Source organism: Cebus imitator, unplaced genomic scaffold, assembly GCF_001604975.1.
Source record: "Cebus imitator isolate Cc_AM_T3 unplaced genomic scaffold, Cebus_imitator-1.0 Scaffold541, whole genome shotgun sequence".
Taxonomy (NCBI): Eukaryota; Metazoa; Chordata; class Mammalia; order Primates; family Cebidae; genus Cebus; species Cebus imitator.
In genome coordinates, this window is record NW_016107856.1 from 601,318 (window position 1) to 626,365 (window position 25,048).

General features: G+C 42.6%; 2 long non-coding RNA genes across 8 annotated transcripts in view; both read left to right on the plus strand.

Moving 5' to 3' along the window:
* The window catches only part of LOC108293628, a 31,516-nt gene extending 22,221 nt beyond the window's left edge, over positions 1 to 9,295 (plus strand). Inside the window, exons 1-4 of one of the 6 annotated variants that reach the window (XR_005197777.1) lie at positions 3,527 to 4,197; positions 5,204 to 5,265; positions 5,374 to 5,550; positions 8,221 to 9,295. This is a non-coding gene — a long non-coding RNA (uncharacterized LOC108293628). Of the gene's footprint in view, positions 1 to 581; positions 603 to 1,943; positions 2,207 to 3,526; positions 4,198 to 5,203; positions 5,551 to 8,220 lie in introns of those variants that run through there. The other 5 variants (XR_005197781.1, XR_005197780.1, XR_005197776.1 and 2 more) reach the window with 5 other exon arrangements.
* Positions 9,296 to 10,786: 1,491 nt separating this feature from the next.
* On the plus strand, positions 10,787 to 24,541 carry LOC119466694. 2 transcript variants are annotated; one of them, XR_005197782.1, is made up of 3 exons: positions 10,787 to 10,890; positions 16,114 to 16,210; positions 24,295 to 24,541. It is a non-coding gene; the product is annotated as an uncharacterized LOC119466694 (long non-coding RNA). The 2 variants fall into 2 exon arrangements; XR_001820758.2 differs by lacking the exon at positions 10,787 to 10,890 and adding an exon at positions 14,606 to 14,800.
* Positions 24,542 to 25,048: the final 507 nt, after the last annotated feature.

Here is a 25,048-nt window from a genome sequence, read left to right on the forward strand (position 1 = left end):
AAAAAAAAAAAAAAAAAAAAAAGCCTGCTGGAACTTGTTGCTGGCAGACATCTACAAGAAATGTTGAAGTTGTTCAGGCAGAAGGCAAATGACAAAGGATTGAGAAATGCTAGAAATGGTAACTATGAAAGTAAAATAAGACATTTTTTTTTCTTTTTTAATCTCTTTAAAAGATTGTTGTATTGAAGGTGATTGCTAACAGGTACAGGATTTCCCTTTTTGTGTGATCGAAATGTTCTGCAATTAGTGGTGATGGTTGTGCAACATTGTGAATTAAAGAAACAGTAGCTTTAAAAAGATAGTTGTTTAAAGCAAAAATAATAATGCATTATAACTTTTATAACGTGGGAATAAAAGGTATGACAATAGCACAAAGAATGGAAGGGAATGGGAAGGGTATAAAAAACCTTACTAATGCTTTATTTAGTTAGTTATTTGACAGAGTATCACTTTATTGACCAGGTTCTATTTATTCATTTTTTTGACAGAGTATTGCTTTGTTGCCCAGGCTGGAGTGTGATGGCACAATCCCTGCTCACTGCAACCTCTGCCTCTTAGGTTCAGCAGTTCTGCCTCAGTGTCCCAAGTAGCTAGGATTTCAGGTATGTGCCACTACACCAAGCTAATTTTCCTATTTTTAGTAGAGGTGAAGTTTCACCATGTTAGCCAGGCTGGTGGCTGGCTTGGTCAGCAAGTGGTCCACCTTCAGCCTCCCAAAATGCTGGGAATGCAGGCGTGAGCTACCATGCCTGGCAGAAACCTTAGTAAGGTTCCGAAGCTGTACATGAAGCGGAATCATCAAATTTATGTCTAGAAAATTAAAACAATTTATGTTCCCACTTCAAATGTATGGGAGTGCCAATGTAACCATATCCTTGTCCATGTGTGGTATTAAAAACATTGTCATCCAGATGTTTTTAAAAACTTGATTACCCTAGACACCCAATCCTCACCATGCTTGAAGGATATTTTATCTCTGAAATCTTTGAAATTCTATCAGAATCTCTGTGCCTTAAATTTGGCTAAAACATAAAATGTATACATTTATTTTTTTCCTTCTCTTCCCCCTTTCTTCATAAGCATAGTTTTATTCAGTAATTTCTTTGGTGACTACTTCAGCCTCATTTGTTCTAGAATGTGGACATTTTGAAGACACATTCCATGTCTCTCATTCTGGTTGTATCATGACTGTAGTATATTAGATGCTCAACGCTCAATAAATTTGTCAAAAAAAATAAATACTGTTTTCTTTCTATACACAGTATTGGTAAGGTTGATTTGCATATTTCTAACACTTTTTTCTTTCATCTTGTTAATCTATTTTGTCCTTTTGATTCGAGTTGTAGGATCATTCAGTTACTGATTTTTTTATGTTACTAATTTTTGTTTGGTTATATTTCATCTGCTACTTATTGCTTTTATTGCTATTTTAAATTTGGTAAATCATGCTTTTCATCTCTGAAAATCTTTTCATCTCTGAAATCACTGTGAGACTGTCAAGTTTTTAAATTTCTTTCAGCTCTAGGACATTTAAACTTTAATATTGGTGTTTTTTAAAACCCCTTAGGACTGGAAAATAAGAGAAAATGGAGTACCCATTTCTTCCTTCAATCCAGCCACTTCAACACACAATTAAAATGTGGTATTGATGCCGGACACAGTGGCTCATGCCTGTCATCCCAGCACTTTGGGAGGCTGAGACAGGCAGATCCTGCGAGCCCAGAAGTTTGAGACCAGCCTGGGCCACATGGTGAAACCCCTTCTCTACAAAAAATTAGCCACACATGGTGGCTTGTGCCTGTGACCCCAGCACTTGGGAGGCTGAGGTAGGATTGCTTGAGCTCAGGAGGATGAGGTTGCAGGGAGCTGTAATTGTACTCCAGCCTGAGTGACAGAGCAAGACCCTGTCTCAAAACAAACAAACAAACAAACAAAAAAAAACACATGAAATTTTTATTAGTATAAAGTTAGGTCTAAGAGTTTTATTTGCAAAGATTACCATGTGGGAGTAATCTCTAGACATTTTTTACTTCCTCGCCTATTTTGTAAGACCCCCCAAAACTAGAGAACTGGAACATGAAAACAAGCAGAGCTTGAATACACACTGCCATTTTTGAGAGGACCACAAATTCAGAACTTGAAAGAATTGGTTGTTTCTTTCCTTAATTACACTTTGGAGTTTTGCCCTCGGGACCGAGAAATGAATGTGAGTTCCTCTTCCCTAGGAGTCCAGTCTAATGCTAGACATACATGGTGATAAGCACAGCCAGTGTGACAGAAATCGGTGGTGTGAAGGTAAAGTGAAGAGATCCATAATTCGTGGTTGATGTTTTCCACTGAGGGGCCAGCATGGGTTTTATGCAGAATGGAGGACATTTGAGATTTCATTTTGGGGTAATAGGAGACTGTAACATGGGATGGGTAAAAAAAATTACAAAGCAATGCTTACGCTCAGGTTGGAAACCTTGAATTTGTACTGGTGCTAATTATGGTTTTTTTTACTAGTAGTATTTACCACCCCTATATAGGGGTGGAAAATGAAACTAGTGTATTTACTCAAAATAGGCGATTTGAAGGAAAATGGAACTGAGCAAAGTAGTGCTTTATAATCAGCCCGTTTTTGGGATAAGACTGCTAGGGACTCATTACTTTTCACATTATAACGTGAAATTAATCATTAAAACCTTAAGTAAAAATGGAGGTTTTTGGCCAGGCATGGTGGCTCATTTCAGTAATCCAAGCGCTTTGGGAGGCTGAGGTGGGTGGATCACTTGAGGTCAGGAGTTCAAGACCATCCTGTTTACCAACAGGGTGAAACCCCGTTTCTACTAAAAATACAAAAATTAGCGCAGTGTCCTGGCTCATGCTTGTAATCCCAACTACCTGGGAGGCCGAGGCGGGAGGATCACTTGAACCCAGGAGATGGAGGTTGCAGTGAGCCAAGATCACACCACATGCTCCAGCCTGGGAGACAGAGCAAGACTTTGTCTCAAAGAAACAAACAAATCAAAATACATGGTATGTTTCAGTCTGTTGCACGTACTCGCCTTGTCCAAGCTCAAATTGTCCCTGTTTTAGCCTGCAGTGCCACTTCTGCTTGGCTCTTGGGCCTTGTAACAATCCTGTTTATGCTTAGTTTCCTTGTTGTCCATTGTGACAAAATGTTCTTGGCTTATCCTGCCCAGCCACTTTTCCAAGAAGAATGTGAATGTTAAAAACAAAGGTTCAGGGCCCCAGTTGCACCCCAAACCACCTTAATCAGAATCCCTGGTGGGTATAGGGCCTGGATACAGACAGGGTCCCCAGAGTGAAGTACAGTGATGAGATCTCAGCTTACTGCCAACTCTGCTTCCTGGGCTCCAGTGATTCTCCTGCCTCAGCCTCCTGAGTAGCTGGGACTACAGTTGTGAGCCACCACTCTCAGCTAATTTTTGTATATTTAGTAGAAACAAGGTTTTGCCATGTTGGCCAGGCTGGTCTCCAACTCCTGACCTCAAGTGATCTGCCCGCCTTGGTCTCCCAAAGTGCTCAGATTACAGGTGTGAACCACCACACCCCACCAGGATACAGTTTTTCTTTAAAAGCACACCCAGCCTTGGATGGAAAACCACTTGAGTATGCTGCCTTATTGGGCTCTGTAAATACCTTATCTCTGCAGAAGGCTGGGACGTTGAGTGGAGTCCTTGGCTAAAGCTGTCATTGCTACATGGTGACCTTTCTTCCTCTCCTGCTTAAAGCTTGTGTTTCAGAATTTTGACCCGAATGCATCTGTGTTGAAAGCCAGGCTTGGTCTGTTATCCCAGGACTCCGTGTCGGTCCCTTTCCTTGCCTGTATGTTGAGTTGGGGCTCATCTTTGTGCCTCTGGGAAATAAGTTATTTGATAGCTTGCTTAGAGTCTCTCAGCACTTTCCCTTGCCCTTAGAATGAATACCAAAATATGTGGCTTGCAGTGTAGACTGTGCACAGCCTTCATTGTAGACTGCTCAGGCCCCCTCTTGGTTCCTGGAGTCTGCCGTGCTTCCTTCTACCACCAGGCTTTTGCACACAATGCTGTCTGCTGGGAATGCCTTGCCTTTCCTCATTACTTAGTTCTCCTCTACTCATCTTTCAGGTGCCAGCTTGACTGTCTTCCTCGGGGGAGCTTCTCTGACCTTGGTACACCAGAGCAGCCCCCATGTACTGACTTTGTCTCATTGGTAATATTTCTCTACCTTCAGGACACATATCAAGGCTCAGAAGTTGCAGTTTTGCATTTGTGTGATCATTTGACGCATGTCTGTCTGGAGCCTGACTCTTTGGGGCTCACGTCCTGTCTCCACCACTTTTAGCTGTGGGACCTTGAACAAATCATTTCATCTTTGGTACCAAGTTTATTTCAACTGCAAAACAGGGATGATATAATACTTTCACCTACCTTGTAAGTTGGGGATGAGGATTAGATAGGGTAATTTGTGTAAAGCACTTAGAACAGAGCTAGCTATTAACAGAAGAGAATCTTGGCAGATGTTACTGATGATTACTGCAGTGGACCACAAGCTCCATACAGGCAGGGCTCATTTCTGTTTGTTTAGATTTGCGTGCAGGGTGCTTGGCACATGGATGGTGCTCAGGAAATATTTGTTGGATGAATGAATGAAGTGGAGATAATAGTAATACTAGGTTTAAAGAATTCCATGAGGATGTAAAATAATACAAGTATATAAGTTCTTGGTAGCATGTCTAGCTCAGAGTAGGTGGTCAATAAATATTCAATGCCTGAATGAGGAAAATGAGGACAATAGTAATACCAGCTTAGGAGGTTGTCGTGGTTATCTAAGGTAACCCTGTAGTACCTTATAGAGTGCCTAGCACCTAGTAAGTGCTCAGAAAATATTTGTTGAATGAATGAGTGAAGTGGGGATGATGGTAACACCAGCTTCTAGCGTTGCTGCGGGGATAGAAGATAAGGCAGGTTGATAGCTTGTTGTATTGTGGTTGCACCTGGTAGACACTGTTGAGTCAAACCAGAGGAGGTGCTTTGAGTTTCTTTCTCCTGGGGCTTAGGAGAGAATCCTTTTGGGGTGCAGAATGGTATGAAGTGGACACTGGTCCTCTTGAAGGAAGAATGGACAGCTGACTACTCCTTGCCAAGCTCTGGCCTAGATGAAAAGTTGAATCATTCCTTTCCTTCTTCCTCCCTAACTTGTTCTTTCTTTCCACAAGAATCCTTGCCCAGAGTCCAGCGCCTCCTTCCTGTCCAGGATCACCTTCTGGTGGATCACAGGGTAAGGCTGGGCCCCTGAGACCTCAGGGAGGTGGTGGGGAATGAATGAATGAATGAATGATCATGCTGAGCTCCCTGCTTGACTTCTCTCTCCTTTGCTCTTCTGCAGAGTTGTCTAGAATCTGCCTGTGCTAGCCATGTTGTCTTAGAGACACCAACTCTGTCCCCCAAGTCCATCACCTTGAATATGATAAACACATGAGCCATTAACAGCTTAAATATCTGCAGAAGGCTTGGCCTAGAACAGCCATATACCGGACTGCTCTTGCTTTAGCTTCAGATTTGGGTATGTGTGTTTGTATGTATGTATGTATTTAATTTCTTGCATAAACATCATGTTCAACCTGACAGATTTGGCTCTTTAAAATATTAGGTATAGTTATTATTGACATTGTTCCCCTCCCATCCCCTAGTCCTTTAAAATAATACCGTCTCACCATAGGAAACGTGGGTTTAAAAAAACACATGTGCAGTTCAGTAGTAAGGAAACACCCAGAGGCAACCATTTTCACCATTTTAGTACACCTCCTTCTGGTCTTCTTTCCTTTTTGAGATGAAGTCTCACTCTGTGTCCCAGGCTGGAGTGCAGTGGTGCGATCTTGGCTCACTACCACCTCTGCCTCCTGGGTTCAAGCGATTCTCCTGCTTCAGTCTCCCAGGTAGCTAGGATTACAGGCATGCACCACCATGCCTGGCTAATTTTCGTATTTTTAGTAGAGACAGGGTTTTGCCACGTTGGCCAGGCTGGTCTTGAACTCCTGACCTCAGGTGATCCACCCACATCGGCCTCCCAAAGTGCTGGGATTACAGGTGTAAGCCACAATGCCCAGCCACCATGTGGTTTTCTTTTTGTACATCTTTTTCTGCCCATTGTCAACATCGTATTGGGGATTATTTGAAGAATCTTTCTTTCAAATAATCATCTAATATCCATCATCGTTTTGGCTTTTGCATCTAATATGCATCGTCTTTTTGGCTTTTTGGAGACAATCTTTTACTCTGTAGCTGGCACTGGAGTGCAGTGGCACAATCATAGCTCACTGCAGTCTTGATCTACTGGGTTCAGGTGATGCTACTGCCTCAGCCTCCTCAGTAGCTGTGACTATAGGCATGCTCCACCATGCCCAACAGATTTTTGTATTTTTTGCAGAGATGGGGTTTCACCATGTTGCCCAGGCTGGTCTCCAACTCCTGAGCTCAAGTGATTCTTCCACCTCAGACTCCCAGAGTGCTGGTATTATAGGAGTGAGCCACCATGCCTAGTCTCATTCTTCTCTTTATGAACTTTTTACAAACATCTTTTTAAAAGATTAGATGTTTTAAATAATTTCTTCAAATTACCATTAAAGAACGTCACTGGAACAGTTGATGTAATTTGTATATGACTGCAGGACACCAGATGCATGCTAATAACATTCATTCTTGTTTTGGAAATTGTGCTCCAGTTACATAAGAGCATGTCCTGGATTGTAAGGGGATACTCCCAGTTTTGGGGGGTAAAGATATGTGGAGCCTACATCTTACCTTTTTTTTTTTTTTTTTTTGAGACACAGTCTTGCTCTGTTGTCCAGGCTGGAGTGCAGTGGCGTGATCTGCAGCCTCTGCCTCCTGGGTTTAAGTGATTCTCCTGTCTCAGCCTCCTGAGTATCTGGGATTATAGGCATGCACCACCATGCCTGGCAAATTTTTGTATTTTTAGTAGAGATGGGTTTTCACCATGTTGACCAGGCTGGTCTCAAACTCCTGACCTCTGGTGATCCACCCACCTCAACCTCCCAAAGTGCTGGGATTACATGTGTGAGCCACTGTGCTAGGCCTCTGTCTGAATGGTTTAGAAAAAGATGATGAGATGACGTGTTTGCATGTGTGTGTGTGTGTGTGTGTGTGTGTGTGTGTGTCTGTGGATAGAGACAGAATGTTACTGTAAACTTGGCAATGTGTTAATAGTGGTGAGTTGAGCGAATTCGTAGTATGATTTCAGTAATTTTTCTATAAGTTTGAAATTATTTTAAAAAAATGAAAGTTTAACTTTTTATTATAAAAGTGTTCAGTTGGCTGAGTGCGGTGGCTCATACCTGTAATGTTAGCACTTTGGGAGGCCGAGACGGGTGGATTACCTGAGGTCAGGAGTTCGAGACCAGCCTGCCCATGTGGTGAAACCCTGTCTCCACTAAAAATACAAAAATTAGCCAGGCGTGGTGGTAGGTGCCTGTAATCCCAGCTGCCTGGGAGGCTGAGGCAGGAGAATCACTTGAACCCAGGAGGCGGCAGTTACAGTGAGCCGAGATTGCACCACTGTACTCCAGCCTGGGTACAGTCACATAGAAAGACTAATACAATAAAACTCAATAAGCTTATCACCCAGATTTCACGATTGCTAATGCTTTGTCATGTCAGCCTTTTTTTCCACCCCTAAACCTGTGTTCTTGCTGTTTGAAGTGTTTCTGTCCAACACAGAACATGTCCAGCTGACCATGTATGTTTGTTTAGCCAAAGAAGTGCCATTTGCAGGTGATTTTGGCTGTATTGAATTTTAGACTCTATCCCCTATGTAAGGCATGCCCCACTGCACCATCTCTGTCATTCTTTTGGGAATCAGGTCAGGGCCTCCACTGTACATACCCTAACTTTTCAAATCTGAGACACCGTCAGTTGCGTGATACATTATTATTATGTGTAACAGTAAGAAAGAAAAGCAACTGCCAATTAAACAAGGATGTAAGACGCATCCTGAGTCGGGACGAGCTGGAACGTGAGATTGCAAGTGACGTGAGGGCAGTGGATTGTGGCCATGGGGGCAGTAGGGTGGCTGTTTTTGTTTCTGTTGCCTGTTCTGGGGTAAGCTTACTATGGTAAGCTGTGACAGGGCCAGCCTGGTGCATTGGATTCTCCACAGACCCATTGGCCTTACAGAGAAAAACCCCAGACCCAGGTTCAGTTTCTCATTCTATTCCAGGGATGCCCAGGATACAGGCCTTCAGTCAGACCCAGATGGTGGATCAAAATCTGGGACATCCATGGTGCCAGCCACTAGGACATCAGCAGAGGACCTTGTGACCCTGGTAGGAGGCTGTTTGGGTGGTCCAGGTGATGGGAGAAATTGTCTCGTGGGAGACAGATAGAGCTTGGGCCTCCATGGCTAAGCATTGTACGGAAATGGCCCATGTCCATGACCCAGTTGAAGGTTGTTGGCAGGCAACAGAGGTGGGGTCCCTGTTTATTACATGGAGACAGAACTAGTAGGATGGATGGATGGTTGGATGGATAAATAACAGAGTGGTAGATGATAGATGATAGATGGATAGATAGTGGATGCATACATGATAGGTGGATGGATAGATGATAGATAGATGGATGATTGATAAATGATGGATGAGTGGATGGATTGAGGGTGAGAGGGGATCTACTAGGGAAACTGGATCATGTGATTATGGAGAAGTCCTATGCTAGGCCATCTGCAAGCTGGAGACCCGAGAAGCTTGTAGCATGGCTCAGGCCAAGTCTGAAGATCTCAGACCTAGGGAAGCTGATGGTGGAATTCTCAGTCCACAGAGAACCTGGAATGACTGGGGTAAGTCCCAGAGGCCAGTTCTGGAGTTCTGATTTCCAGGTGCAGGAGAGGATGACATCCTGGCTGTAGAAGAGAAATCACATGAATTTACCATTTTGCTGATCTTGTGTCTGGACCCTCTGCTGATTGGGTGGTGCCCAGTCACATGGGGTGAGAATGGATCCTCCTTATTGAGTTCACTGATTCAAATGCCAGTCTCATCTGGAGACACCCTCAGAGGCACACACTCAGAAGTAACACTTTACCAGCCATCTGGGTATCCCTTGACCCCGTCAAGTTGACCCCTAATATCACCTATCACCTGGATTCCTTCAGCCTCACCTGCAGTGTTCTCCCTGCTATGAAGGCCACATTTGTAACATGGACTTCAGCATTCCTCATCACCAACACCTCTGCTGATTGCCTGGCTCGGCTTCCTTTCGTGGAAGAAGGATGCCCACCTTTGTGTTAACTGGAGCTTGCCAGGCAAGCAGATTGTTGGAGACACCATGGGAGAAGCAGAGCCTCAGGAGGGGGACGGAGTTTGAATTAAGAAGCTCCTTCACTGACCTGGCTCTTAATTCACTGAGCAGGTGAAACTGACTGCTGTTTTTGTGCTTAGCGATGTTTAGTCCCTGAGGGTTCAGGAAGTAGAACAAAACACATACTCTTTTTTTTTTTTTTTTTTTTTTTTTTTTGAGACGAAGTGTTGCTCTGTCACCAGGTTGGAGTACAGTGGTATCATCTCAGCTCACTGCCACCTCCACCGCCTGGGTTCAAGCTATTCTCATTCCTCAGCCTCCCAGGTAGCTGGGATTACAGGTGTGCACCACCACGCCTGACTTATTATTTTATACATGTATTTTTTGAGACAGAGTTTCACTCTTGTCACCCAGGCTGGAGCGCAATGGTGCAATGTTGGCTCACCACAACCTCTGCTTCCTGGGTTCAAGTGATTCTCCTGCCTCAGCCTCCCTAGTAGCTGGGATTGTAGGCATGTACCACCACACCTGGCTATTTTTGTATTTTGAGTAGAGACAGTGTTTCTCCATGTTGGTCAGGCTGGTCTCAAACTGCCAACCTCAGGGGATCTGCCTACCTCGGCTTCCCAAAGTGCTGGGATTATAGGTGTGAGCCACTGTGCCTGGCCTTTTTATTTATTTAATTTTAATAGAGACAGGTCTCACTGTGTTGCCCAGGCTGGTCTCCAACTCATGGCTTTTATAGATCCTCCTGCCTCAGCCTCCCAAGTAGCTGGGATTACAGGCATGATCCACCATACACAGCTGAGTTCTGGTTTATAACAACCCAGGCTGCCCTGGGGAGGGTGGATATTAGGGATGAGAGTGAAGGCAGGGAGACCTGGGTGGGCACCTCAAGGCCTGTCCATGAAGTTCTTTCATGCCTCACTGGGAGCCTCTATTATTATGACACAGGGTCTCACTCTTTTGTCCAGGCTGGAGTGCCGTGGTGCCAACTCAGCTCACTGCAGCCTCCATCGCCTAGGCTGGAGTTATCCTCCTGCATCAGCCACACGAGTAGCTGGGTCTATGGGCACGCGCCACCACACCTGGCTAATTTCTTTTTGTAGAGATGGTATCTTGCCATGTTGCCCAGGTTGTTCTTGAGCTCCTGAGCTCAGGCAATCTACCTAACTTGGTCTCCCAAAGTGCTGAGATTACATGCATGAGCCTCCATTTATTACCAGAGCATTTTCTGAAAATTCAGTGAGATAAATGTCATAATAAGCTGTCCCCTAGTCCTGAGTAAATGCTGGGCAGGTTTTAGTTGTACAAGTTGTATTTATTCATCTCTACACTTCCATCTTGCCAGGGAGGGTGTGGTGAGAACTGGCTCATTGGGCTTGAAAGCAGGCCACCTGAAAGGGGGCTGGCTCTGTGAGTACCATCGTGTTTAGGGATGCTTAGCTTGGGGCCAGGGCGTCATTTCCTAGGAAGATTGACAGAGGGATTACTTGCTTAATTCCCAGAGGCATAAGCCAGATCTGGCACCTGTAACCCCTGTGGAACCAGAGACAGTGACAAGAACAACCCTGTCCTAGGCTGGAATTTCCTGGTTTGGCCCTTTACACACAGATCCCTTTAGTTAACCAGAGAAGGGAATGCAGCCCGTGCAGCCCTGGGCTGCTGGGTTTCCTAGGCTCAGGGACCCAGATGAGGAAGGCCTGGGCTTGGGGGTCTGCATGGCTTCTTGGACCCCTTTACAAAATTTCTTCACCCCTGAGTGACTTCCTCTCAAAAGTCAGGTGTGCTGGGGCACGGTGGCTCATGCCTGTAATCAAAGCACTTTGGAAGGTGGAGGTGGGAGGAGGTCATGAGTTCGAGACCAGCCTGGCCAACATGGAGAAACCCCGTCTCTACTAAAAATACAAAAATTAGCTGGGTATGGTGATACTTACCTGTAATCCCAGCTACCTGGGAGACTGAGGCATGAGAATTGTTTGAACCTGGGAGGGAGAGGTTGCAGTGAGCTGAGATTGCACCACTGCACTCCAGCCTGGGGGACAGAGTGAGAGTCCATCTCAAAAAAAAAAAAAAAAAAAAGGAGGCAGGTGTGAGCGATCTCCCTGCTTCTACCTTTGGGTTTGAAAGCCCAATGCTTCATTGGTTTGTGTGCAATCGTTTTATGTCCCTTTTTTGTGTGTATGGCCTCTTAGAGCGTAGGACCATTTTGGATTGTGGTTTCTGCTGGCATGACTATAAAATGCTTCTGTGACTCTGGAAGAGTTTGGCATTTTTTTTTTTTTTTTTTTTTGTGTTTTTTTAAAGTTAGACACAGTGACCATACAGCCAGCCACTCCCTTCCCAGACATCCACCCAAGAGAGCTGAGAACATATGTTTATAAAAGACTGATACAGGAACATTCTTAGCCACTTTGTTTGTGATAACCCAAACTGGAGGTGAGCCAGACATCTATTAGCAAGTGAACAGACCGATTTACCCATTATGTGCATCTGCACAACTGAATACTAAGTTATGTACAAGAATGAACTCTTGGCTGGGCACAGTGGCTCATGCCTGTAGTCTCAGCACTTTGGGAGGCTAAGGTGGGTGGATCACCTGAAGTCAGATTAAGACCGGCCTGGCTAACATGGTGAAACCCCATCTCTACTAAAAATACAAAAATTAGCCAGGTATGGTGGTGTGCACTTGTAATCCCAGCAACTCAGGAGGCTGAGGCACAAGAATCACTTGAAACCCGGAGGCGGAGGTTGTAGTGAACCGAGATGGCACCACTGCACTCCAGCCTGGGTGACAGTGAGACTCCATCTCAAAAAAAAAAAAAGTATGGTCATGGTGGCTCACGCCTGTAATACTAGCACTTTGGGAGGCCAAAGCAGGTGGATCACTTGAGTTCAGGAGTTCAAGACTAGCCTGGGCAACATGGTGAAACCCCATCTCTACTAAAAATACAAAAATTAGCTTGTCATGGCAGCTTGCACCTGTAGTCCCAGCTACTTGGGAGACTGAGGCAGGAGAATCAGTTGAACTAGGGAGGCAGCGGCTGCAGTGAATGGAGATTGTGCCACTGCCCTCCAGCCTGGGTGACAGAGTGAGAATTCGTCTCTCAAAAAAAAAAAAAAAAAATGCTGGATATTGTGGCTCATGCCTGTAATCCCAACACTTTTACACTTTGGGAAGCCAAGTCGGGTGGATCACCTGAGATTGGAAGTTCAAGACCAGCCTGACCAATATGGAGAAACCCCATCTCTACTAAAATTACAAAAAGAAATTTGAAGAGAAATAGAGTTTGTCAGCGTATCCTGGTAAAGGCAAGGGACTAGGGTGTAAGAAGAATATGATGTACAAGGCAGAATGCAGGGGCACTGGAGCTAGATGTGATCTTAGGGAACACGGAGTCACAGAAGAGCAACGAGATGCCATTTCTTGCTCAACTCCAGTCCACTGGCAGCAGTCATGTGGAGGGCTGCTTGAACGTAACTCAGTGGGAAGGAACGCCATGAGTGACCGGGTGTCTGCTGTGTGCATGAGAAGGAAGGGAAGGGCCTAGTATTTGACATGTTTGAGATCTAACCCCTTCATTTTCCGTGTGACAAAATCTAGAGCCAGGGAGGTAAGCTAACTGGCTTTGGGGTCACACTGTGAGCTGGCAGTAGAATGTGGCAGGTGACCTGACTCTCAGAAGAACATTCCTCTAAGCCAGGGGCTGGCCAAAAATGTTCTGAGGTCCACATACGGCTCGTGAACGCAGCATGGATTTCATTTTTTAGTTTTTTTGAGATGGAGTCTTGCTCTGTTGCCCAGGCTGGATTGCAGTGGTATGACCTTGGCTCAACGCGACCTCCACCTCCCAGGTTAAAACAATTCCCGTGCCTCAGCCTCCCAAGAAGCTGGGATGACCGTCATGCTCCACTGCACCCTGCTAATTTTTTTGTGGGGCACAGCGTCTCACTCTTTTGCCTAGTCGGGAGTGCAGTGGTATGATCTTGGCTCACTGCAACTTCCGCCTTTTGGGTTCAAGTGATCCTCCTGCCTCAGTCTCCTGAGTAGCTGAGACCAAAGGTATGCACCACCACGGCCAGCTAATTTTTTTGATTTTAGTACAGACCGGGTTTCACCATGTTGGCCAGGCTGGTCTCAAACTCCTAGCCTGAAGCAACCCACCTGCCTCAGCCTCTCAACGTGCTGAGATTACAGGCATGAGCCACAGTGCCCAGCCAGATTTCATATATATATATATTTTTTTTTTCTTTTTTTTTTTTGAGACGGAGTTTCGCTCTCGTTACCCAGGCTGGAGTGCAATGGCGCGATCTCGGCTCACTGCAGCCTCCGCCTCCTGGGTTCAGGCAATTCTCCTGCCTCAGCCTCCTGAGCAGCTGGGATTGCTTACAGGCACGCGCCACCATGCCCAGCTGATTTTTTGTATTTTTAGTAGAGACGGGGTTTCACCATGTTGACCAGGATGGTCTCGATCTCTTGACCTTGTGATCCACCTGCCTCGGCCTCCCAAAGTGCTGGGATTACAGGCGTGAGCCACCGCGCCTGGCCCCAGATTTCATATTTTTAATGGTGAAAAAAAAATCAACACAATATTACCTGACAGATGCAAATTCTGTAAAATTTAAATTTTAGTATTTCTAAAAACATGTTTACAGGAACACGGTCACACCCATCGATTTCCGTATTATCTAAGGCTGCTTTTCCACTACGCAGGAAGAGACAGGTATTTGTGATAAAGACCATATGGCCTGGAATGCTGAAAGTTTCCAGAAAAAATTTCTTTACTCCTACTTTCTTCCAGTGTCTCTTGAACTTTATTGTCTATACACACCACCTAGAGAACTAGTTACAATTCAAATTCTGTTTCAGTGGATCTGGGCTGAGGCCTAAAATTCTGCACTGTTAATAAGCACCAGGTGATGCCATGGCTGCTGGTCCATGGACCACACTTTGAGTAGGATCAACTCCAGTGTGTCTCTGCATGTTGACCTGGACCAGCAGCAGCAGAACCTGGGGATGTGTTAGGAATGCAGATACTCAGGCGCCACCCAGACCTACTAAACTGAAAATCTGCGTGGGGCCCAGAAAGCTGATTTATAGTAACAAGCTATCAGCCAACACAGTGGCTCACGCCTGTAATCCCAGCACTTTGGGAGGCCGAGGCAAATGGATCACCTGAGGTCAGGAGTTTGAGACCAGCCTGGCCAATATGGTGAAACACCATCTCTACTAAAAATATTTTTTAAACTAGTCAGGTGTGGTGTTGCATGCCTGTAATCCCAGCTACTCAAACGCTAAGGTAAAAGAATCACTTGAACCCAGGAGGCGGAGGATGCAGTGAGCCAAGATCACGCCACTGCACTCCAGCCTGGGAAACAGAGTGATACTCCATCTCAATCAATCAGTCAACCAACCAAATATATTAAGCTATCAGGATGATTCTGATGCAGGCTTGAATTTGAACACCATCTCTCCTGCAGGTCCAGACTCTGAGAGATTTAAGGTAAGACTAAGAAAATTCAGTGTCGGCACGAGCACACTTTCACAAATGCTGAAAAGGCTAGAACTTCCTTAAACATTCCACCTGCGACTCAGCTAACATGAAGCAGGTGGTAGTTTAACAGATAAGTTTTATATTTATAAAAATGTTTAATGCTGGTTCACAGAAAAATTTGTCAACCTGACCAAGAAGGAATAGTTGTAATGAGCACAACAGTACAAAAAGAATGACACAGTTAACAATAAAAAGACAGAAAAGACATGGGGCATCATCTGAAGTCATCTTTCACCATTAACTGTTTTTAACTGTGCTTAAAAGGTAATTTCCATAGTCCATCTCTATATGGTCTCCTGACATGGGGCCAGCTTTGCAAAATGGTAAGTTGCACTGCATTTTTTTTTTTTTTTTTTGAGATGGAGTTTCACTCTTGTTCACTCCCTGTCTGGAGTGCAATGGCGTGATCTCGGTTCACTGCAACCTCCGCCTCCTGGGTTCTAGTGATTCTCCTGCCTCAGCCTCCGGAGTAGCTGCAATTACAGACATGAGCCACCACACCTAGCTAATTTTGTGTTTTTAGAAGAGACGGGGTTTCATCATTTTGGTCAGGCTTGTCTTGAACTCCTGACCTCAGGTGATCCACCCCGCCTCTGCCTCCCACAGTGCTAGGATTACAGGTGTGAGCAACTGTGCCCGGCCTGCACTGTTGTCTTTAAACTTTTCAAAGCCAGCTAGGCAGGGATAGACCTGTCACTGTACCCCAGTACAGGCACCAGGACACTCATTGTAGCATGGATCATGATAGTAGAAAACAGGGAAAAACCTGTTTTTGCAATGAATGGGAGAAAGGTAATGCCAGCAGGGCACATCCACGTTCCAGACAAGCATGCATCATGAACACAAATGAAGCAAGCCCGATATGGCAGCAGTGCACCTGCAGTCCCAGCTACTTGGGAAGCTAAACCAGGAGGATTGCTTGAGCCCAGGAGCTCGAGGTTGTTGTGAGCTATGATCAACTACTGTACTCCAGCCTGGGAGAGTGTGACCCCATTTCAAAACCCAAACTAAAAACAAAACCCCCAAAAAACAAAGCAGATCAGAATGTACCCAGATAATATATTAACTACACAAAGAACTCTATGTACAGTATGATCCATTTAAATCTGTCAAAATATTTTTTTAAAACCTGTATTTAGGTACATTTTCTTCTAAAAGTACGCATCAGACTGTCACTTTGGAGGAGAGGAACTGATGGAAGTGAAGACAATATACTTTTTATTTTACATCTTTTTGTATGATTTGATATTTTTTTCCTACAGTGGATGACAAGTATTTGTTCAGCACCTGCTGTGCATTGTTTTATGTACTGAGGATTCAGCAGCCCACCTGGAGCTGACATTCTAATGGAGAAACTAAGTAAGTATACTTAAAAAAATTTTCTTTTAATTTTTTTTTTTGTTTGTTTTTGAGACAGGGTCTTGCTCTGTTGCCCAGGCTAGGGTGCAGTGGCTCAATTTTGGCCCACTGCAACCTCTGCCTCCCAGGTTCAAAGGATTCTCATGTCTTGGCCTCCTGAGTAGCTGGGATTATAGGCATGCATCACAATGCCCCGCTAATTTTTTTTAATTTAAAACTTTAATCCACACATTTAAGAAATTCAATAAACTCCAAATTGGAAAAATTCAGAGATGAACAGTAAAAACATCGTAATCAAATTATTAAAAGATAGAAAACTTTGAAAGCAGCAAGACCACAGGCATCTCACCACTGAGAGGGGATCTTCAGCAAATCAATGGCTGATTTCTCATCAGAAATTATGAAAGGCAGAGGACAGTGCTGTAATATGTTCAAAGTTCTCAAAAAAAAAAAAATGTTCAAAGTTCTGAAATAAAAAGACTTTTGGCAGGGCGTGGTGGCTCATGCCTGTAATCCCAGCACTTTGGGAGGGCTAGGTGGGTGGTTTACCAGAGGTCAGGAGTTCGAGACCAGTGAGTCCAACTTGGAGAAACCCCCTCTCTACTAAATATACAAAATTAGCAGGGTGTGGTGGCACATGCCTATAATCCCAACTATTTGGGAGGCTGAGGCAGGAGAATCAGTGGAACCAGGTAGGTGGAGGTTGCTGTGAGCCGAGATCATGCCATTGCACTGCAGCCTGGGCAACAAGAGCAAAATTCCATCTCAAAAAAACAAAACAACACAAAAAGACTTTCAACAAAGAATCTTATATAGAGTTATACTATCTAACAGAATATGTGATATCAGTAATTCATAAACAACAGAAATATATTTCTCATGGTTTTATAGTCTGGGAAGATCAAAGCACCAGCAAGTTTGTAGTCTAGCAGGAATCTAGTCTCTGTTTCCAAGATGGTGCTTTGAATGCTTTATCCTTCTATGAGTGAGAACATGCGGTGTTTGATTTTCTGTTCTTGTGTCAGTTTGCTGAGAATAATGATTTCTAGGTTCATCCATGTCCCTACAAAGGACACGAACTCATCGTTTCTTATGGCTGCATAATATTCCATGGTATATATGTGCCACATTTTCCCTGTCCAGTCTATCATTGATGGGCATTTGGGTTGGTTCCAGGTCTTTACTATTGTAAACAGTGCTGCAATGAACATTTGTGTGCATGTGTCCTTATAGTAGAACAATTTATAATCCTTTGGATATATCCCAGTAATGGGATTGCTGGGTCAAATGGAATTTCTATTTCTAGGTCCTTGAGGAATCACCACACTATCTTCCACAATGGTTCAACTAGTTTACACTCCCACCAACAGTGTAAAAGTGTTCCTATTTCTCCACATCCTCTCCAGCATCTGTTGTCTCCAGATTTTTTAATGATCGCTATTCTAACTGGTGTGAGATGGTATCTCAATGTAGTTTTGATTTGCATTTCTCTAATGACCAGTGATGATGAGCATTTTATCATATGTTTGTTGGCCTCGTATATGTCTTCCTTTGTAAAGTGTTCATATCCTTTACCCACCTTTGAATGGGCTTGTTTCTTTCTTGTAAATCTGTTTTAGTTCTTTGTAGATTCTGGATGTCAGCCCTTTGCCAGATGGGTAGATTGCAAAATTTTTTCCCCATTCTGTTGGTTGCCAGCTGACTCTAATCACTGTTTCTTTTGCTGTGCAGAAGCTGTGGAGTTTGATTAGGTCCCTTTTATCTATTTTGGCTTTTGTTGCCAATGCTTTTGGTGTTTTGGTCGTGAAGTCCTTGCCTATGCCTATGTCCTGAATGGTTTTGCCTAGATTTTCTTCTAGGGTTTTTATGGTGTTAGGTCTTATGTTTAAGTCTTTAATCCATCTGGAGTTAATTTTAGTATAAGGTGTCAGGAAGGGGTCCAGTTTCTGCTTTCTGCACGTGGCTAGCCAGTTTTCCCAACACCATTTATTAAACAGGGAATCCTTGCCTCATTGCTTGTTTTTGTCAGGTTTGTCAAAGATCAGATGGTTGTAGATGTGTGGCGTTGCCTCCGAGCCCTCTGTTCTGTTCCATTGGTCTATATCTCTGTTTTGGTACCAGTACCATGCTGTTTTGATTACTGTAGCGTTGTACTATAGTTTGAAGTCAGGTAGCATGATGCCTCCAGCTTTGTTCTTTTTGCTTAGAATTGACTTGGCTATGCAGGCTCTCTTTTGGTTCCATGTGAAGTTTAAGGTGTCTTTTTCCAGTTCTGTGAAGAAGGTCATTGGTAGCTTGAAGGGGATAGCGTTGAATCTGTAAATTACTTTGGGCAGTATGGCCATTTTCATGTATTGATTCTTCCTAACCATGAACATGGAATGTTTCTCCATCTGTTTGTGTCCTCTCTTATTTCATTGAGCAGTGGTTTGTAGTTCTCTTTGAAGAGGTCCTTACGTTTCTTGTTAATTGTATTCCTAAGTATTTTATTCTCTTTGTGGCAATTGTGAATGGCAGTTCATCCTTGATATGACTCTCTTTAAGTCTGTTATTGGTGTATAGGAATGCATGTGATTTTTGCACATTGATTTTGTATCCTGAGACTGCTGAAGTTGCTTATCAGTTTCAGGAGATTTTGGGCTGAGAACCTAACTCATTTTATGAGACCAACTTCTTGATACAAAAACCTGGCAGAGACACAACGAAAAAAGAAAATTTCAGACCGATATCCATGAACATTGATGGTAAAATCCTCAATAAAATACTGGCAAACTGAACCCAACAGCACATGCAGAAGCTTATCCATCAAGATCAAGTCAGCTTTACCCCTGAAATGCAAGGCTGTTTCAACATACGCAAATCTATAAACATAATCCATCATCACATAAACAGAACCGAGACAAAAACCACATGATTATCTCAATAGATGCAGAGAACGCCTTTGATAAAATTCAACAGCGCTTTATGCTAAAAACTCAATAAACTAGGTATCGATGGAACGTATCTTAAAATAAGAGCTATTTATGACAAACTTGCAGACAATAACATACTGTATGGGCAAAAACTGAAAGTGTTCCCTTTGAAAACTGGCACAAGACAAGGATGCCCTCTCCCATCACTCTTACTCAACATAGTATTAGAAGTTCTGGTCAGGGCAATCAGTCAAGAAAAAGAAATAAAGGTTATTCAACTAGGAAAAGAGGAAGTCAAATTGTCTCTATTTGCAGATGACATGATTGTGTATTCAGAAGACCGCATCGTCTCAGCCCAAAATCTCCTTAAGTTGATAAGCAACTTCAGCAGTCTAAGAAAAGTCACAAGCATTCTTATACACCAATAACAGCCAAATCATGAGTGAACTCCCATTCACAATTGCTATAAAGAGAGTAAAATATTTAGGAATACATCTAACAAGGGTTGAAATGACCTCTTGAAGGAGAACTACAAACCATTGCTCAGGGAAATAAGAGAGGATACAAACAGATGCAAAAACATTCCATGCTTATGGTTAGGAAGAATCAATATTGTGAAAATGGCTGTACTGCCCAAAATAATTTATACATTCAATGCTACCCCACCAAGCTACACAGACTTTCTTCACAAAATTGGAAAACTACTTTAAACTTCATATGGAACCAAAAGAGAGCCCGCATAGCCAAGACAATCCTAAGCAAAACAAACAAACAAGAACAAAAACAAAGCTAGAGGCATCATTCTACCTGACTGCAAACTATGCTACAAGGCTACAGTAATCAAAATAGCATGATACTGATACCAAAACAGAGATATAGACCAATGGAATAGAAGAGAGTCCTCAGAATTAACGCCACACATCTATAACCATCTGATCTTTGACAAACCTGACAAAAACAAGCAATGGGGAAAGGTTTCCCTATTTAATAAATGGTGTTGGGAAAACTGGCTAGCCATCTGCAGAAAGCTGAAACTGCATCCCTTCCTTACACCTTATATACAAATTAACTCCAGATGGATTAAAGATTTAAACATAAGACCTAATACCATAAAAACCCTAGAAGACAACCTAGCAATACCATTCAAGACATAGGCATAGGCAAGGACTTCACGAGTAAAATACCAAAAGCAATGGCAACAAAGGCCAAAATAGACAAGTGGGATCTAATTAAATTTAAGAGCTTCTGCACAGCAAAAGAAACAATCATTAGAGTGAACCAGCAACCAACAGAATGGGAAAAAATTTTTGCAATCTACCCATCTGACAAAGGGCTAATATCCAGAATCTAGAAAGAAATTAAACAAATTTACATGAAAAAACAACCCCATCAAAAAGTGGGCAAAGGAAATGAACACGCTTCTCAAAAGAAGACATTGATGCAGCCAACAAACATGAAAAAAAGCTCATCATCATCAGTCAGAGAAATGCAAATCAAAATCACATGAAGATACCATCTCATACCAGTTAGAATGGTGATCATTAAAAAATCTGGAGACAACAGATGCTGGAGAGTATGTGTAGAAATAGGAACACTTTTACATTGTTGGTGGGAGTGTAAATTAGTTCAGCCACTGTGGAAGACAGTGTAGCAATTCCTCAGAGATATAGAACTAGAAATACCATTTGACCCAGCAAACCCATTACTGGGTATGTACCCAAAGGTTTATAAATCATTATAAAGACACATGCACATATATGTTTATTACAGCAGTGTTTAACAAAGACTTGGAACCAACCCAAAATGCCCATCAATGATAGACTGGATAAAGAAAATGTGGCATCTATGCACCATGGAATGCTATGCAGCCATAAAAAAGGGTCAGTTCATGTCCTTTGCAGGTACATGAATGAAACTGGAAACCATCATTCTCAGAAAACAAGAACAGAAAACCAAACACTGTATGTTCTCACTCATAAGTGGGTGTTGAACAATAAGAACACTGGGACACAGGGAGGGGAACATCACACACCAGGGCCTGTTGGGAGGAGAGGGGGAAAAGGGAGGGATAGCAGGGGGTGGAGAGATTGGGGAGGGTTAACATTAGGAGAAATGCCTAATGTAGATGATGGGGGATGGATGCAGCAAACCACGATAGGACGTGTATACCCGTGTAACAAACCTGCACGTTCTGCATATGTAGCCCAGAACTTAGTATAATTTTAAAAAATCAATCAGATGCAGTCTTGTTATGCTGCCCAGGTGGTTCTCAAACTCCTGGGTTCAGGCAACCTCAAAGTCCCAAGTAGCTGGGACTATAGGTACATATCACCACACCCAGCTATTTTTCACACAAGTTTTAGTATTTTAGTCTTACTACAGAACCAATAATATAAGTAGAGGAACAATCTCTCCTACGGAGTATGTAATACCCAAATAATGAGTGTCCAAGAAAACAGCTATATGCTATTTGTTGTACACTTTTTCAACTAAAAGGTGACAGGGAGATTCCATAACTACCACAAGTATTTTGATCCACTGAAGATTTATACTGGCAAAAACAGATGTCACACTAGTATGGTTTAAAAGTCAAAGTATTAATATTTCTCTAATTAAACCTTAACAAAATTTCATATTTTCTCCATTGGGGAAAGCATTTCCTGAGGTGATTTTTCTGTTGCTATGTATCTTCCAGTTCATTTTTGTTCAGCCCCCACCCTGTCACAGTACTTATCAATCTTTTGTTAGTTACCAACATTAAATAAAATTTTTTAATCAACTAGCCATATGTCTATGGTTTTCTCTGACCAACTTTCCATAACCATCATAAAGCAATTACAGGTAAACCACTGCTAAATTTTAAAAAAGTAAATACCATGCAAAAGTTGACTGGGAGAACATTTTACAAGAGACTACTTTACCTTGGTAGTAACAGTCAAGTCTTCATCATCTGGTTTAGGCATGAATCCACACACAGTTTCTTGGAAAATGCTTTAGAGCAAAAATATACAATAAAAATCAGCAAGTTGATTTTTTTTTTTTTTTTTTTTTACAAATTTTTAAATTGCCAGTTCATATTCAGCTTCCCCCTCCAATAAACAAAAACACAATCTGTGAAAAGGTCAGCCGTCTGTATATTAAACAACATTCCTTGATACAATTAAAATATGGCCTCTGTTCTAAAAATAAATTTTGGTTACCTATTTCTGCCTTCAGCTGTCTAATTCTATAAAATATTAAATGAAAACTGAACTTGAGCTCCATAACAAATAGTGACAGCCAATATATTGGCAGAGCTTGACAATAATTTACCCTCACAAATTATCTGTCCTGAAGCAGAACATGAAATTCAATTAACGGATGACATAACTTTTGTCACCTAAACTGGAAGGAACATTATGACCTAAAACAAGGTAGAAAGATCCATTGTCTCTTGTCCATTATCTATCTCTGGTTAAAAGACCAATCTGTGTCACTTCAAAATGGCAGTCGGTTCCTCAGCATGAAAACCACTTAAGAAGGTCCCAAAGCTTTCCTTTGTCCTAAAAGAGTATAGAGAATCCCCTGCTGTTATTTGAAACGTGTGAGAGCTAAATGTACAAAAGTCTAATAACAAAGGTGTATTTTCTTATTGAGGATACTCTTCCCAGAAAGATTAAAACATTACCAATTATAAAAATCCAATTATTTTCACTCTATAGATCCTACCTTATTCTGGTCCACATAAACTAGTAAGCCCTTAAAAACCTTCATAGGCACTCAGATATCCAACGAGAGAGACTGCTGGAAAAACAGTTCTGGCAGTAGTACCTCTATTTCCCTAAATACTGTCTGAATGTCTTTCTTCCTATGGGTTCCCACTCCCAGATTCCACTTATGCAGGGCTTCATGGCAGTTTCCAATCTTCAAATCTTCAGTCCATGAAAGCACAGACTCCTGTAAGGATGGCCTCAAATGACCAGGAGTGGCAGTGCTCTAGATGCCTCCTCCTGAATAACAACCTAACTGGAGTCGCCACTAACTACCGTCAGAGACACACCTCCAACTACCCAGCTGAATTTCATGACTGATTTGACAGCCAGTGATGCCCTGACCCAGCCTGCATGGATATGGGAAGGACATCGGTGAATTGGGGAAAGAGGCAGAGACGAGGCGATACCTGCCCTGGGCCACAGATCTATGTAGTTCAGCAATCTCCAGCCCGTCAGTACTCAAGGGGCTCTAAGCCACCTCTCTGTAAGTCGGGATGGAATTAAGTGATACCACATTTCTGTCTGCGGTAGAGACTGCTCTCAGTGTCTCCAAATGTCTTAGCATCTTACAGCAAAAATCTTCGTTTGTCAGTTCTTGATTTAAAAAGAGCACAGCATTCTGTTTAGAGCTTCCTTGAACCCTCTATTTTAATATGCCTTTGTAGCTTGTGTCCTTCATCTTTATAATTTATCAGACTTGTCATAAATCCCAACATTCTAATCTCTTATTGAATAATCTGTATTCAGTGTCATTTGTCTTCAAACTTGGCCTTCCCCTGCTCATTCCATTCTTAGCCATTTCCATTGGGTTCACCAGCTAATTCCTTTCTCATTCTATCCACTGGGTTCACCAGACTCACTCCCCCTTTGTATTATTAAAACATGCCAGGCCAGGCATGGTGACTCACCCCTGTAATTCCAGCACTTTGGGAGGCTGAGGCGGGCAGATCACCTGAGGTCAGGAATTCGAGATCAGCCTGACCAATATGGAGAAACCCCATCTGTACTAAAAATACAAAATTATCCGGGCATGGTGGCGCATGCCTGTAATCCCAGATAGGAGGCTGAGGCAGGAGAATCGCTTGAACCCAGGAGGCGAAGGTTGCAGTGAGCCGAGATTGTGCTATTGCACTCCAGTCTGGCAACAGGAGCAAAACTCTGTCTCAAACAACAACAACGACAACAAAATGCCAATAGAATAAAGCAAGAAGGGAGAGTATTGGGCTTTAAAGTGAGCTCAAATCTCATTTCTACCACGTCTTATGTCCCAAAAAAAGCATCCTAATCTCTGAGTCTCAAGTTCTCTAGAAAATCATTTGACCAGAACATTCAACACAGATTGATGTACTAGAGCTATTGTAATTTGTCCTAAGATTCCTTAAGTTTCTGTAATTCTGTATGCTTTTGGTTCTGTCTGTAGGAAAATTGGGAATACATAGCCAGCAGAATTTCAAAACCAAAGAAACACCAAGGAAGAAAAGTCATGGAAAAAGAAAAACAAAAAATAAAAAAGCATTATGGAAGTAGGCAGAAATACTAGCCTACAGGGAAAACAAAACTGGGAAGTTAAATAATTTCTTTCCAAGACTTGCTAAATCTTGGTTTTGTGTAACTTCCAGTCCTATGGCCAAACCTTTACTGTGCCTTAAAGGCTTTGATGGTTAATTTAAAAAAAGATGCTGGTTACCACAAAAATTGTCAGATTTATTAGGACAAACCCAAGGACTAACCTCATTTCTGACAGTAACCTGAAATGAGAGTTTAACTTATTTAAACTCATTAATTTAGACATTAAAATAATCTGACTAATCTTATTCAGACCTATACCTTGATCAAAGTACTGCACAGATATCTCTATCAATCTGTACTGAGGAGTAAGAGAAAAGATATGAAAGCCAGATAGGCTGACGGTCAAACTGTGGGTCAGCTACTTTGTGAACTATGGGATCGTGATCCAATTAATCAACCTCTCTAAACCACATTTGCCTATTTAATAAACAGTAGGTTATAAGAAAACACGTTGTAATGGCTTTATGAGATAAATGCATAGCACATAATAGGGTATTTAGCCTAGAATACAACACTCAATAGATAATAGTTTCTTCCATCTGTATTTTCTTAGTTAACATAATTTTTTAAATCTGTAAAATCCTACCTGACTGCAGATTCATCAG